The sequence below is a fragment of the Simochromis diagramma genome, unplaced genomic scaffold (genome assembly GCF_900408965.1).
Source record: "Simochromis diagramma unplaced genomic scaffold, fSimDia1.1 OVJJ01000321.1, whole genome shotgun sequence".
NCBI classification, from domain to species: Eukaryota; Metazoa; Chordata; class Actinopteri; order Cichliformes; family Cichlidae; genus Simochromis; species Simochromis diagramma.
Genome location: NW_024386772.1, coordinates 2,396,843 through 2,412,580, shown reverse-complemented (window position 1 = coordinate 2,412,580; position 15,738 = coordinate 2,396,843). Strand labels below are relative to the sequence as shown.

The 15,738-nt window shown below is 40.8% G+C and overlaps 1 long non-coding RNA gene across 2 annotated transcripts; it reads left to right on the top strand.

The window, feature by feature from the left end:
* The first annotated feature begins 5,711 nt into the window (after positions 1-5,711).
* LOC120739080 lies at positions 5,712-6,907 on the top strand. 2 transcript variants are annotated; one of them, XR_005697121.1, is made up of 3 exons: positions 5,712-5,777; positions 6,192-6,281; positions 6,519-6,907. It is a non-coding gene; the product is annotated as an uncharacterized LOC120739080 (long non-coding RNA). The 2 variants fall into 2 exon arrangements; XR_005697119.1 differs by lacking the exon at positions 5,712-5,777 and adding an exon at positions 5,831-6,004.
* Positions 6,908-15,738: the final 8,831 nt, after the last annotated feature.

Sequence of the window (15,738 nt, the reverse complement as noted above, 5' to 3'; positions counted from 1 at the left end):
GCCTCATGCTGGGTGGCCCAGAAGGCCCTGAAACCAGCACCTCAGTGGATGGAGAGGCAGAAGGCGTCAACAGCCGCTACACACCGAGAACACTAAGCAAGCCTGGTGACAGCAGGGCTCTCTCTCTCTATCCTCTTCAATCCGCCCTCCCTCCTTGCCCTCCGTCCATCCTCTCTGCCTCGCTCCTGTCTTCTTCCTCCTCTCTGTGTCAGACGAGCGCTGTGGATGTGTGGCTTTGAGGTAAAAATACTTTAATCCTCATCTCTCCTCCAACCTGGAATTTCTGCCATCCCTAGCTCTCTTTAATAGCTTCAGTTGTAACACAGCAACAGATTCTGTGTTACATCATCATGGGAATATTTAATTACTGTGTGTGTGACGTATTTTAGCGTGTGTGTGTGGTGTAATCTTAATCTTGATTGTAACTGGGGATTGACGGAGGAAGCCATCTGGCTGAATAGAAGCCACTAAAAAGTCACTCAGAGCTCACACACCAAGCAGAAGACTCAGTCTCACAGAGGGTGCGACACACTTTCTTATTAAAATATCTTTTCAATGATTTTGATTTTGCAGAACGTTCAAATCCAGACGGATTACGGCACCCGTTGACCTCCGGGTGTCACAGAATCAGAGATTACCACGAAGGAAATCATCTCTGCTTGTGCACGGCACACGGAGGTGGGAAAAACAGGAAATAAAAACAGCAATAAATAATGTGGAACGTCTCAGGTCGTGTTTGCACCTGTTGCTGCAGTGCAGGAAATTTTGAGTGTGATGGACAGCAGGGGGCAGCAGTTATCAGCATTAGAAGAAGTAAAGCTGCAGGTCAACTTTGACCCAGACAACCTTTCTACAAAGAGAGCAGAAATCAAACAGCAACTCGTGTTGAGATAATGACATGAAAAATAAAGAAAGCTACAATTTTTAGTGCAAAACCTTCTGGTTTTTCCACACTGAAGACAGTCTTTGTGTGGTGTGAGATTACAAGCTGGGAACCAAGTTTTAATACAGAATAAGCTACACTAAAGGTCATCACAGATACATAGTGTGCTTCATGAGTAGTAGTCCCAGTCGTATCAGTATTAAACACACAGCACTCATAGCAAAATAAAACCAAAGTCATGAAATTATTGGTTTAAAACCTTTTACAATACTATCTGCAGTGCTTCCTAAAAACTGAAATACTGCAGATGACATTTGATTAATAGAAAATCAGAAAAGATGATCCCACAAGCGTGTTTTCAGACAACATAATCAATCAGGAGGATCCCTGATTGTGTCCTGATGGTGCAAGAAAACCGGAGACTCCAGCTACAAAACAAGAAGGAAGAGAAAAGAGTAGATGAAGGAGCTTTTATTTCTTTATTGTAATGTTTCCTGCCTTTACTTAGAGCTCTATGATTTCTTCTGTTATTTCCTTCCCTTTAACGTTGTACCTAAACGAGTCTTTGCTATGTTTTAAAACTTTGGAGTCTTCTTAATTTCCTGATTTATTTTACAGATTTTCCAACTTTAGGACCTTGGGCATGATTATATACCATATAGAAGATGGTTTTCTCAGCTCTTATGGGATCAGAAAATACTTACTCTCACATATGCGTCTTTTTTCCCTTAAAAACTCCCACTGTTACCGCCTATTTCTATTGTATCTACTAGAAAGTTATTTTAAGGACTGAAACTTTTCCCCTGAATTCAGAAAAAAACAACTTATCAGTTCAGAAAATTGAGAAATTATATCAGGACCTGCTACAATATATATTTTACTGACGTCTACAAGTTTAACAGTCTCATTGGATCTCGGGGGATTTTCACCCCACAAAGAGATTTCATAACATAAACAGTTCAGGATGAAATCAGGCACCGATCTGCTCCAGCTCTCCTGCAGACAATCAGTCGTGATGTTTCCTGCCTCGCGGTTTAAAAGTGAGTTTGAGCAGCAGATTGTACACATTAAATGTGCAGAGTACAAAGTGACCTCACTGCTCTCTTCACGTTCAGGCCTGTAATCCCTCTGTATGTCCCAGGAAACAGGCTTAACCCCTGAACCTGCCCGAGCACTCAGCTCCTCTTGAAGCTTGCTGGAGGGGCAACTCCACCGAGAAACAATCTCTAACCTTTGTAAAACTTTACACTGCCTTTTTGTGTTTGCAATTTTATATACAAATAAAAACCATCATTCCAAACTGTTCCTTTTGTTTTTTTAGAAACACGAGCACTTTTAAAGACTAAAAAAAGTTTAATCGAAACTCTTAAAACGGCAGCAAGTCAGAGGAAGAGTGATGTTTCTGTCCTGGGGATGTTTGTGTTGTCGTGCTCTCAGAGAACGATTAGCTCAGAGGATGTAATAGGTTTGTCTGTGTGTACAGCAGCCTCTCGGGTGGAGTTTCTCCTGCTCATATCTTGGGGATAGATCTTCCCCCAGCGTCGCCAGACTCTGGTGCCAGGGAGTCCGGCAGCGTCTGCGGGACCTGGAGGCAGACAGACAGCTGGGACACATGGGAAAGGATTGTGTTGACAAATTGTGCACTTTACTTCGGCCGTGTGCGTCTGCGAGCCGAGGATGTTAAGAGTTTTTATATTCTTCCTGTGTCTCTCAGGCACGAAGCACCGACAGGTTGTTTGCTCGTTTTTCACAGCGAGCCTCCGATTCTCCCTGCGGGGGATCCTCCCCCTCCATCTCACACATCCTGACCTCACCTCTGCTCTCCCTGCGTCAACCATCCCCCAAAACAAATGAGTGACCTTAAGACATGACCTTACCAAAAAACAAAAAAAACCCTTCTGCTATTTTCTTTCTAAAAGCTTGTGCGTTTTTCTTGGGTGTGGATAACAACGTAAGAATGATAAATGTGGAGTAAAAGGCCAATAGATTACTCATACAGACAAATGCAGATAGTGTTTATTTCCTGCTTTACTCTTCCTTTCTTTGTTTGAGCAGTGGAAAAAGAATAGAGAATAAAACTGTAGAGCATCATTTTGTTCTCAGTTTGTTTGTCCACCCTTTAAAAACCTAACATTGCATTTATTATCATTAATGGATAGCCAGAAACATGATGTATAAGGATGCGACAGGCTCTTTCAAGCCTAACACACAGTATCTTTAGTTCGGGATGCCCATACTTATGAAATATTGTTAATTGATGAGACGATGAACATGACAGACATTTAATTCTTATTTGCTCAACGGCTCTTAAATGTAAAGAACCCACCACCACTTGATTTAGGGTCTCTCTTTTCAAATAGCCCACAACGCTGGCACGTCATCTCATTGACGCCACTGTGTTTCACGTGTAAAATAATCTATTTTTTCATTTATGCTCCGTTCTGCTCAGAGACAACTCGTACTTTTCAACTCTCCTTTTTCTCCCTCACAGACACATAACAGGTGTGGCCATCCATTCTCCCTCATCACTGCCCATGAGGCTTGATTCTTAAAGGGCCCGTAAGCCCTGCTCTAGATCTTGTTCTGACATTTGGCATAGAAACTGAACATTTAACAGTATTTCTATTCTGTTCTGTTCTGCTTTTGTCTGATCATTTCCTAATAACTTTTGCATTTACAATACTGGATTACACAGCAGTGGGCAGCTCCTCTGAAAAAGAGAGCCTCCATTCAGAAGTACTGAACTCCCTCCTTTAACTCCAAATGTGCAAAATAAAGCAGACATGCATTAGCTAAAGAGGAAGTGGCGTAACACCAATTTAGAAGATCATCACCTCTGTAAAGGTAGAACATCTTACTATTCATCGCTGACTGAAGGAAGAAAGAACAACTCTAGGTTTGTCTTCTTTGTATCATTGTAGGGTCTTTACCTCAGACATAAAGCACCTCGGGGCAACTGTTGTTGTAATTTAGTGCTACATAGATAAAACTGAATTGCACTGAGCTTATGTGCGACATGCATGCATGCTGTAAATCCCTCCTAGTTAATGTTAACATACAAATAATGTGATCTCCATTCATGAAAAGAAGAAAAAAACGGTGCTTCTAATAATAATTTCTAAATAAATAAATATGAATATTTACATGTGAGTTTAAATCTGTGTCATATTCGCCACATCAGGCAGTTTTTTGTAATTAAAAAAATAACCTCATCATTTTGTACAACTTAAAAATGTATTGTGTGATTTATTTAAGTTACACTGATGAAGTCTCAAAAACTCACTGAAGTCACGTAACACATGACACACTTGGCTTTAAATGGTTAAAATCTCAAGAGAATAAAACTGAGTGGAGAAAGGGTTACACAGTTACACAACAGTTCAAATCCACCGTTCAATCCTTGGAATTAGAATTTGCTCATTTCCCTTTAGTGGGCCATGAGGGAATATTTTGTTCAGGCTGAACTGGCCTGCAGGGGCAGAAAACACACAGAGGAAGGAGGTGATGAAGATGGTGAGTCCTTCGTCTTCTCCCTGTAACAGCAGGGGTTTTCCATGAAGTCTTACACAACCGAGATGCTGCTCAGACAACGATCGGGGCTACGTAACAATTCTTTCCTTTGACCATTTCATCATTTATGTATTTATGCAAATTAAAAATATCTTTTCTTCATTGTAATTTTTTAAAATAAGAGTTTAAGTGATGCCAAGCCTGAGAAAAAAAGGTTAAATAAAAACAACTGATGTAAAGACTAAAATAATACTTGGCTTTCCCATTAATAACCTAGAAATCACGAATCCCTGGTAAGCTCATAACTACAGTCAAAATAGCTGAGCACAGAAACAAAAGCAAATAAAATCAGCTGTTTTGAAGCCCAACAAAGGTGAAGTACCTGATATTTAAACACTCGCTCACTATTTGTCTATCTGGGGTTTATTCTACAGCATGGTTGTTATCTACACATACACACGACGGGTCACTACTAATGAGAAACTCTTCTTTGTAAGTGATCAAACTTATACATTCAGTAGGGGATTAGAGTAATTATTCACCCCACTCTAAATTTTCACGATTTCTTTCTCATTATATCTTCCTCCTCTTCATACGCCTCCTCCACAACTGCTCTCTCCTCCCTCATTTCCACACTCATCCTCTTCCTCCTTACCTCAGTCACCATCTGCTGGAATTAAGTCACAAAGGCATAAGCATGCTTATCTATTCCTAATATTGCCAGAATTACTTACTGTCAGCAGATAAGACATGCGACCCTCCCATCTACAGACAGCTGGCAACAAGCGGCTAAACAACAACAACAGCTGGTTAGAAACTAACATTATGCCAGCTAATATTAGGCTCAAGTGTTCTAAAATCATATTCTCCCTCTGATAAACAGTTTGATTACATTCTCACATCTTATTTATCCAAGTCCAACAATGTTAGATCCACTTCAAAGAAAGTTTCTCTAACACAGCTGCAGAAACAGCAGTGCTTACCAACAGAAATTCAGGATATCACCAACAATTCACATCAGTATAGCGTTCATGAGTGGACCTCACTGAGTCATCGACTCGTATCGGACAAGATGTGACCACGTGGCATATTGACAGCTGAGGTAAACAGCAGAGGGACGGTCTGCACTCACTATAGATCAGGGTGGGCAATTCCAGGCCTCGAGGGCCGGTGTCCTGCAGGTTTTAGATCTCACCTTGGGTCAACACACCTGAATCACATGATTAGTTCGTTACCAGGCCTCTGGAGAACTTCAGGACATGCTGAGGAGCTAATTTAGCCATTTAAATCAGCTGTGTTGGTTTAAGGACACATCTAAAACCTGCAGGGACACCGACCCTCGAGGCCTGGAGTTGCCCACCCCTGCTATAGATGAACAGCAGTGGTGAGATTTTGCACACTGTACCTTTAAGTACTGCATACAAAATTATCTTTGGAATCTTTTATGAGAATGATTTGGCCAATCCTGCAAACTAAAGCTGGAAATCTGAATCTCACTGGTCTTAAGTTACTCTGAATGTGTAAATTTGTGCCTGCAGACAAAGACTGTTTGTATGTCAAACCAGAAATTTAAATGAACCAGGAAGGAAACTTGAGCTGGAGTCAGCCCAGGTGAGAGCGACACTGTGTTCAAAACTTGTTTGGTTTGCATTGTAACCTGCTATAGACAATACTGCTAAAGCTAATCTCATGAAGCTAATTTACGTCAGAAAAAAAAAAACAGACATGAGCTTATATCCTGATACATCCCATCAAAGTCTCAGCCGTTTAACAGCAGGTGCTTCTCCTTTTCATTCAGGATCACACTCCACTTTAAAGACCAAGTCTGCATTATTCATTATGCAGTATTGGCTGGACGAGCCTCGGGCCACACCTCTGGCCTGTTAGAGTACGTATAAATAATGCAGATTATAATTATAAATAAAACACGTCCAATAACGCACTGTACTCTTGCTCTCTGCATATTCCAAGTTCCAAATTAAGTCGAGGTGTTTCAGAGGTATTAAACTGAGGAGATGGGCATACACAGAGCAAAAGATCCAGCATGCCAGGTCCCATTTTAGCAGGTAGCACTGAGTCTCTCCCTGTAATAAAATGCAATTTCCTTTTCTATTCGTGATTACAGAGTCTGATGAGACATTCCCTTGAGAGGCGCTCATCCCAAACATGCAGGAGAAGCGTGGCTTGGCTTAGGATCTCGCAGATCTGATAAAGACCCAACAAGTGAGCCCTTTCCTTCCTGAGTGGAGAACTGTTTGTGTTACAACGTTCTGCGTCTCTTCTTCTGGGTGTGGGAACCTGCCCCTCCCAGAGTCCATGGTTTCCTCTCACCAAGGACCCGCCACCAGCTATCCTATGTTTCACTCAGCCCTAAATGTGACTGAAGAGAGCTGCAAATGCTAAAAATCTGCTCAAGTGAAGTGCTTATCTGCATGCACGATAAACCGTCTCAAAGTTATAGAGGGTTTGTAATAATATAAGCGTATACAACACATGTATATATAAAAATAAAGAATGTATCTACAACTTTAATTTCTTTTTTATCCTCTGCATACAGTTGCAATGCAGATGTGCAATGGTATATTAGCCAAGAATTTTAAAAATAATGGTGTTGCTGATATACCTTTAAAAAGTCACATTGACTTTTTAAAAAAGAAAATAGATATAAAGAAAGAAGAAATCTTTTACGTACAATTATTTAAGACTTTAAAACTGGCTTCTCTGACTTCATATAAGTTAAGAGTTAACTAAACTTATTCATACAGCAGCTTGATGCACAAAGACAGTTCAAAGTACTTTGTGTATTTGGCTTAAATTATTATTTTAAAAAAGAAGATATAAATTAGCAGCTCAGGCACCGTAATGAGGACAACTTGTTACTATGAAATGTAGCAGTTTTATTCATCTTAGATATGGTTAGCATGCTAAAACATCACTAACATAACACAGAAACTCAGAGGAGGATTATTTTGTTTAAGCACGTGCCTTCCTCAAAAACCTAAAGCATCAAAAGCTCACGAAGCTCAACATTTATACCTTTACATTTTAATAATCTTCAGATGCTTATTCTGTCCAAGAGGGTCCTGGGCAAAGTGAACAGACTATAATTGACTCTGTCAAATTTTTTGTCTCGGTCTAAATGTGTGGTCTGGAGTTTAAATCAGCTGGAAGCTGTAAAACTGACTTCTCGCCATTGTCTCGTGTACGTCATCAGAGCAGCTTGTGTGTTCTCCCCGTGGGGAAACTCAGAGGAATGTCCACAGCTGATAAAACCCAAAAAAGCTCACCCAGACCTCATCAAAACACACCTCCCGGCATTCCCAGTGATTGTTTGAGTGTTTACACTCAGTTAGGGGGAGAAAGGGGGGCTTATGGTCAAGTCTGGCTCGCCTGGTGATTGGCATTCAGAGGGGCCCAACAGTGGGACATCAGTTCATTGTTCAAAATGTTCCATAAGTTTAGACATGTAAAGCCATAGTAGACCCAAATGCTATGAATTAAAGGCTCAGTGCATAGGATTTAGGGATCTGTTGGCAGAAATGGAACAGAATTATTTTTCATGATATTATTAGAGCATAATTTACCTTAAAATAAGAATCATTGTGTTGTTGTTTCTCTATGAGCATTTTCTATCTAACAGACCTCCTTGTAACATCAATGATGCATTCCTTTTGTATTTGGCACTCGCTAAATAAGCCACACACAGCACTGATCAGGCTCTCCAGGCACTGCTTTTGAGGTTTCTAACATGACATTGTGTGTACATTGTGTGGAAGTTGTCCACCATATTGGATGTGATACAACCATCATTTGCGATAGAGACATGTATTTCCTGACTGGTTGGTCAGTGCAGGTTTCTGACAGTAGCTCTGTGAAATCAGTCACAAACAGTGTGCTGAACCCAAAAAACTCTCCTTCTGATTGCTTTGGTTGCTAGCAGATCGACTGCAAACACTTGCTAACCAGCCAGGTGGAGAAATAGCGAGGATTTAAAATAAAAGTTGTGCCTCAGTGCTGTAGCTAACAACTCAACTACGCTCTGATGGGAGAGTAGTTGCATCTTCCATGCAAATTACAGACAACTGAGGGGATCTAGTAGAGACCAAAGGAAATGCAAGGACGTTTTCAGTGAGCATCACAGACCTGTCAGATGGTTGCTGACTGCAGATTTTATTCACTTGGTCGTGCAACTAGTGGTGGCTGAATGGCTGTACCTGCTAGAGAGCAAACGTTGCCCGTTTTAACTACTACTGTTACTGGAATGAGGTCAGCTCACGTCCGATGTCACTCCTAGCTCCAACCTCTGTTTCACAAGGTAAAAGGAACGTGGAATAATTGTGCATGTTGTAAAAAAGTACATTTAAACATCCACGTGATCGGACTTGGGAGTGGCAGAGCCAAAACTGCAATAGTTGACATGATGGAAATGAGAGCATCCTGCACTTCTGAACTGGTTTTATACTTAAGAGACAATAAGAGATTATTAGGAGTCGATACCTATAGTGTTACTTTAGTTGATTGTTAAGCATCAGATTTCACCCTTTGGTATCAATGCTGTGACACTGGATAGCTTTTTCCTGCACAACTGGACCAGATCGTGCTTTAATTATTTTCCAAGGTAACGCTGTGTTGTGCCGTTCCATTCCGGTTTGTAATAGAAGTTGAAATGGCCTTGTGGTCTTTGACGCTTTGAATACTTCAGTGCATTAGCCTGACATTTGTTATTAACACAAAATACTATTGTGATGGCGAGCCAAACATGGTAAGATCAGCACCTCACCGCTCGTTGCTTCACTTCACTTTGCAGTCCCAACTTTAAATATATTTTACTAATTGTCCAGTATATAGTTTCTTCATTAAATTGGTTTTTTCCATCACACCTTAAAATGTTTATATGGAGTGCACACAGATCAACAATGCAAAGTCAAACTTTTGTTTGGGGGGGGTTGGCTTCTCCTTCCTGGTTGGCAAAAACTGAACCAAATGCTTCATTGCCTGGGGGTGTTTTATGGTTTAGCTAAGCTCATATTTAAGTTCCCTCATGCGTCATCTCAGCAGGTTAGTTTGCCTTATGTTTGTTTGAGTTTAGTTTATTGAGTTGACCTCTTTTATTGTTCTGCCTGTCTAAGTTTTTGGCTTTGTTAATTATTTTTCATATTTTGGGGTCAATAAATGAAATTGAATTAAACCCCTGTGTCTTTACTGCTTGGTCCCTGCAGCTGAGGCTGATGGGATGCATGTCTCGATGGTTTCACAGGTTGGTTTAGCATTAAAAAAACAAACAAAATAAAAACATCTGCTATAATGGCAATGTCAAACAAAAAATCAGCGAATCAGAGTTACCCTGGCCTGCAACAAATTTTAATCCAACCAACACAACAGAAACACATTTGTCAACCACATGTTGATACCAACTGGCAGCTTGATACAAACTCTGACATACAAAACTCAAAATCACAAAGTGAAATCTAACAAAACTAAAAAGTAACAGAGTTGATTAGTGTGCAGGGTGAGGTCTAAATTCAGTTAGAAAAGCACACAGAACTTCATGCTCGAACTACGGCTTGCTGGAAACAGATGTGAGTCTGCGTGTGATACTTTTATCAGACATCAGAGTAAATATAATCCAAAAAACTGAACATGAACAGCACTCCGCAATCAACATGTTTTCAAGCTTAAAGTCAAAGTAAAACATGTAGGTTGCATATTGCATGTTGTTGCATAGATTGCGGGCGAGGACGTAGAAGTGATTCTGGAAAGGGGGGGGGGGGGGGGTATATCAGCTTTATGAGGCCCAGGCAGGAAAGTTTCAGCTGCACAAAGCAGCTCAGCTGTTCACATGAAAAGGAAACTGAGTGCTGTGAAGAAGCTACTTCCCATGACATCACCGTGTTTGTTAAATGACCTCTGCGGGCACGACAGACACACCTTCTCATATCCTCCCCGAGCCATTCAAATTATTTACTTCATTGACAGAAGAGGGAAATGGCAGTTTACGTTTGCCAAAACACTTAAAAGATAAAAAGATTTGAATCAAAGAATGATCTGCAGGCACGCTAATTTAAAGGTTTTTTAACAAAAAAGATTTAGGAAATTATATCTATCATTTTATTGTAACTTTTTAAAACGTTTTTAAAGCACAGCATTGCATTACATTGTAATCATAGCAGCAGTATGTTGTAGAGGAGAGGTTTCCAAGCTGTGAAGTACGTTGAATAGTTCAGGGAGAGGTGGGCGTAGAGATCTGATAGAAACTGCTGACGTAAAGGGGACACTGTTCAGCCAGCATCAAAAATCTTGTTTCCACACAACCAAGCAGCAAACTGGGAGCATCAAGCCAATGAGAGAGAGGAGTGCTAAAAACCGTGATTCCTGAAGTGGCCACTTGAGTCCAAAAGTGAGTCAGTCCACTCACACGCGTGTGATAAAATGTCTTGCGAGCAAAATCTAAAACTCTGCTTCCTAGAGCTAATTTCCCTTTTCATAGCAGCTGCACAACAGGTGAAGTTGTTAATTTGTTATGTTATATATGTATATATGTTTCTTAGTGAAGAACTTCCAGACAGTGCAGACAACAGATACTGTAGCACCTCTGCAGTGCTGCCACAGTCTCGCCAGTAAATATTTACTAAGTTCGACAGGTGAAAATGACAGAAAATGAGACGCTGGACGCAGGTTAGAGAGGCTTGTTGTGAAACGAGAGGTTAACAGCTGCAGCAAACTTCAGATTTAATGAGGAATCTCATGTTTTTGTGGTCATTTAATGGTCATCAGGATTACAAAAAAGCTATCTTCTGACCGGTTCTTATTCTTGCTTTCTTTAAATCTCATTATACAGTATGTGTCCAATCATGCAGTTAATATAAGATTAATGTCCTCGGATCAGACATATATCTAACAGGCTGATAAGTGATTTAAGTTAGAGGAAATCTTTGAATAACAAACTCTAATTTCTAAACTTCCTTAAGTGGACAGGGCTGATCAGGAACAATAAAGACAAACATAATGGCCATGTATGCTCAGCCTAACGAAATGCCAAAAATCTGCCTGTAGAAAAGAAAAGAAAAGAAACAGATTAACCCAGTTCAAGACAAACAAACAGTCACAATTTCTCCTTCCATATGGATGCAATCACTCTTGGTGCACGATGAGCTTGAGAGCAGGGTGTCGACTTTCCTTTTGTTCATTCACTTTTGTCCTCGTCTGCTGTTTACCGCAAACATTGCACAAGAGAGGATTCAGATGCTGCGCAGTCATAAATCAAATGCTTTACGAGACGCTTTCACATATGAATCAGATCTATTGTGCGACCCTGCTCCCCACGAGGAAAAAGTACCTTCAACTGTGGGTTCAAATAAAAAGTGTATAAAGAAGCAGGACGTCAGAATCTAACAGAGGACAAAAGCAGCTGTATTAAAGAAAGTGTTCTGGCAATTGATTTGCTGGCTCAGCAGTTTAATCAGGCGGATGCGTAAGGACTCTGCAAGGTACATCTCAGTACTTTCTGTTGCTCAGCAGAGCAAAGAAGAGTCAGTTTTGTTATTTTCTTGATGCAGAGCAGGAAGATTTCATCACAGGGCATTTAACTTCTTAACAAACTTTACATTTGGTTATTTAAAGCTGCGTATTGTCATCAAGTGTGTTATCTAGTTTTTCTTGCAGTTTCTAGGATTTTTAGACCTTGAGTACACAAGGTTCACACAGTTTTTCAAAATGTTATTTTATTAATATATTAAAAAGGTGACAAGAGGAAACATTACTAACCAACTGGAGGTGCGTTTCTATTCACCGGATAAAGATCAATTTAATGTCTTTATTTCCTTTTTCCGCGGTAACGCTCATTACCGATGTTTTGGCATATAATCGTTACTCTTTAGTTGCTAAATGTTATTTTATGTCCACCTTGCAAACTTTTCTGTTGTTGCAGGATAAATCGTGGAGTTAGTGATGCTGAATACAGGAACTAAAACAATGACTTTAACACAGAACCAAAACCATCAGCCAAAACCATGTAAACAGATCCAGAGCCGCAGAACAGCGCGTCTCCGGATGGCTGGTGTTGCAGTTAAAGTGCTGCGTTTGGTTGGATTTTATTGGAAATGACACTAGGAGTCCTGGTGAAGTGGGATTTAATGTAAAAATTGGAGGAAATGGTCAGGAAAAGCTTTTTCTTCATAATGTGGTAGAATGAGAGCAAACCTATCCGGCAGCACCTTTGGGACTGTGGGCAGCCAACTCTTCAGACACTCCAAGAATCACTGGCAGCACATGAAAGGACTGAAGAAAAAGCATGTCGTGCAGAGTTTCTGACACATGCTCTCTAAACTAGAGTTAAAAAGTGCCCAAAAGCTCAAAGCTATAATGTTTAATTAGGGAAAAGATGATGGATTTAGCCCCGGGTTATGCTCAGGCTATTTAACTTTGCACCATCATAGTGGTTTTACAAAGCTGAGCTCAGTGTGTTTAACTACATTGGATCTGATCAACGTGAACTTTGCGTTGAAGCCGGGAAGTCACAGATCAGCTTCACCAACAAGTGGTTTTCTCCACATGCTATTATTTTAGCATAACACCAAATATTACCACAGCATGTGTACTTTGACCTGCTGGAGTTAGCTAACAAATTGTCATTGGCAACATCCATGTACTAATGGCTGAAATGTTCGGTAAGACATCTTTAGCCATTTGCAGGTCCAAATGTTCCCTCAGCTCCCAAATGCAAACACGCACTGAGGCCCCACTGAGAGTAAAAACCATCTAAATTCTTTCAGCTCCAATAAAATGACCAGTGTGGCTGTTCTCCCAGGTGTAACAATAAAGTTCAAACATCCAGGCATCCGTGAAAAGGAGAATTTATGAGGTTCGGGCAAGTTGGTTGCATTCGCTAGCTAACTGACGTTGATAAAGACGATGTGCCTTGTTCTAACTGAATAACTTCTTTAACAATATCTAGAGTGGTGCAATAGTTTTGGATGTAAAAGCAACAGAAAATAATAACAGCAACATTTGGAGATTTATTGAAGGTGTGATAGCTATAAATGATCTACTGTTACAGAGCTGTGGTGTGGCTAACATGAACACATTACTGTAGGGAAGATGTAGCATGGTTTCAATCACCATCATATGGAGATCATACGGGAAGAAGACAGAAAACAGTTCAAACTAACACAACACCAAGTAGATGGACGGACTTGGAAACACGAAACTGCTTTTAAGAAGCAGGTTGTTTGGCAACTCCAACATTTACACCTCAGAGGAAAGATGGCCACTATTTAAGGAGTGTGCACACCTTTGTGACTGTTATGAATACAACAGTCAAACAGTATTAAAGATGGGCACAGCTGCTGTGATGTCACCCGCTGGTTTCTTAAGTCCCTGTATGAAGTTTTGAGATGAGCATCGCCATCGTTCTCCATCTTGGTTGCACAAACTTGGACGTGATGAAGAAGGGGCAGGTCTGACTGTGAGAGTGCATGCTCATTGGCTGAGGAGCGGTTGACCAATGAGCATGCAGTTTCATATTACACATGATCTTTCATTTGATACACAGAATGGCCAAGATTTACAAAACAGACTTGAAGTTGACCGACTGAGCCCATAAACTCAGCAGCAAAGTGTTTACAGAGTCAAACAAGACAGCCACCTTCCCATAGACTTCTATAGGATCAGAAGTGTTTTTGCAACTACAGCTATCACCTTCTGGTGGCCTTCGGATCGGTTTAAGGCACTTCCACATTGGCTTCATTTTTTCCGACCTGGAAGCTATGTCCGTCTTTTATATAATCTATGGTACATCATCACTGCACTTGTTGTGTGAACCCACTTATACACTCAAAATAGTTAGTGTAAGTATGGAAGAGTATGCAATTTGAGATGGCAATTATGTGTTAGCATGCTGATGTTAGCATTACTCTCAAAGCACCACTGTGCAGGACCTCTGAGAGCTGCAGGGATGGAAGATGAAGAAATATGCAGAACAAAAGATTCCAGTGGATCTCCAGAGCGGATATTAACAGTGCTGTGCTTGTTTCACCCTCATCAGGCAACCTGAACCAAGTCAAACAAAAGAAATTTTTGTAATTTTCAGGTTGTTATCGAAAATGAGCGAATGTCACTTGAGTCCGGTCAGCTAGTCGGAGAGCTGTCAGGTCGGGTCTGTCCGAGCCTCTTCACGCTCCGGCTGCACAGCTGTTTCATTAGAGGCAGCAGGAAGGAGCAGGATGTCTGTAATGCTGAGCTCGTTATGTTTAATTTTTTCAACAATGTGCAGTCGGTTGTTTTGAAGTCTGGAATTTAACACTGCAGCTTGTTCTCCTTTGTTGAAAGAGGCTGAAGGAGAACACATTCATTCCACAAGTCTTCCTTTTCATTTGTAACACTTTCTACTTTTTCCGTGCTAGTCACTTTTCTTTATTTTTTACTTCCATACTTGATTGACCTCTTAATTCTTCCTCTTCCGATCACCTTCTTTCCTTCCTTCCTTCCTTCCTTCTTTCCTTCATTCCTTCACTCATTCCTTCCTTCCAATTGAATTCTTACGTCACTCGTTTTCTTGCTTCTATTCTCCTTTGGAACTCTTGAAATTCTTTCCTGTTCTTTTAAACTACGTGCCCCCGGCTTCTTTCAGTTTATTGATAAAGTAACCCAGCAGCAGCGTGGCACTGATTGAAATGACAACTATGTGAGGCACAAAAAGTGACGCACACAGTCCCTACATGAGGTGCCAGCAGTGTGTAACGAGGCTAAAGACGCCGGGGGAGAGCACCTGTCAAACTTCATCTCAAGTCACCCATTTTTCCAGCTTCAGTCTGGCTTCCTCTAACCTGACAAGCAGGAGGAGACGCCTCACCGTGTCATGTGTCTCATTAACGTGTTACTGAGCTGATCTCGGAGTCTATAAAGTGCACGTCTTCAGCCGATTGCATGTGTGGTGGTGATCTCCCAAAAGTGACAAAGTGTGTTGTAGGTTCTCCTCTGACGCAAGGAAACCATTTAGTTGTAGTGTCTGGTGTCACGGGGACGCATAGCAACGCAAATGCTGCCTATAAATATACTTTCATGTCCAGGCTATTTTAAACCTGACGGGGTCGGACGACAGCGCTCAACTTCCTTTTACTTTAGAGAATTTATGTCCTGAAACATTCAATTAGTCGTCCAGCAGAAGAAAAACAGCCAATATTTAGACACATAAAGTGATGATGGTGGTGGGAAAAAAGTAACAAATAGAGAGAAGCTATGTGTTAAATTGTTACTAAAGTGATTCCGACTGCTTTGAGTTTAGGTGCAAAGGCTGACTGTGATTTTTAAATTTGCCAGAATAATTAACTTTCTGCAACTTCCATCAG